This window comes from Acyrthosiphon pisum, chromosome A2 (genome assembly GCF_005508785.2).
Source record: "Acyrthosiphon pisum isolate AL4f chromosome A2, pea_aphid_22Mar2018_4r6ur, whole genome shotgun sequence".
NCBI lineage: Eukaryota > Metazoa > Arthropoda > Insecta > Hemiptera > Aphididae > Acyrthosiphon > Acyrthosiphon pisum.
Window position 1 is genome coordinate 66,700,135 of NC_042495.1, and position 1,174 is coordinate 66,701,308.

Below are 1,174 nucleotides of genomic sequence, written 5' to 3' on the forward strand. Positions count from 1 at the left end.
CAATTAAAATGTTATTGATATTTTAGGAAAAAACTAAAAAAAAATGGAAAATGAAAATGTCCGTAAAGAGCTCAAAATAAATCAAAATATTTTCAAAATTTTACCGTGTATAGAAAATGCAAATATAAACAACCTGTGAAAATTTCATATATCTACGGTCATTTGTTTTAGAGTTACACCAAAAACCAAAATCGATTTTTATTAAAAATCGATTTTGCGTAAAAATTCCCGTTTTTCCTTAATTTTTCTTTTGTTTTTCACGTCGCTTTTGAAAACTACTGGGAAATTTTTACTTTTGACCCCCCAAAGTACCAACTAGATTCACTTTCCAATCATAAAAGTTACTGTTGAAGAAAATCGAAGCAGTTTTACTGTCCTAAAAGGTGATGACAGACACAAAAAAAAATAAAAAAATAAATAAAAAAATAAAAAAAAAAACACACATCATTGTAAAATCAATACATTCATCGTTCCACTCAGAATCTAAAAATAAATTCTATATACAACCTTAAGTTTTTAGGTGTAACATTAGGCTTAAGCCTGAATGTTATTCTTTTCACAAAAATTGTACTGTACCTACCTAATAAAAATGTTTTCAGAAAATTGTACAAGTACCTAGGTACCTATATTTTATGCAAGACTGTCAATAAAAATGTTTCCAAAAGCAAAATATAATAATTTTTCTGTTAAATCTATTTTACAATTAGAAATCCAAAAAGTAAATAATGAATACCTATAATTCAGATTTTAAATTAAATAAAAACTAATTTCAGTATAAATGATTTATTTAGGTATACAATTATACTTACTAATTAATACATGATCGTATATTATACAATTGCACGTACCTACAATAGACAGGTAGGTATATTTATAAATTAAAATTAGAAGTAACTGACTCTGTTGTGTAGTAGGATTCGAGTGTACCTCGTCATTGAGTAGCCACTGAAATATATGTATTAAATCTGAATTCAATGATTCATGACCAAGGTTACCAAACAAGAGGATTAAATCCAAGTTCGAGGGCAAAATTTAAAATGCTCAGTACTTTTTAAAATAATATTATATTCCTAGATATTATGTAAATATACCTCACGAGATTATAGTAACCTGCTGTCTGTGGATATGCGAAACTATTAATTTTTTAACTCTAGTTTAAAAAATAAAATCATTC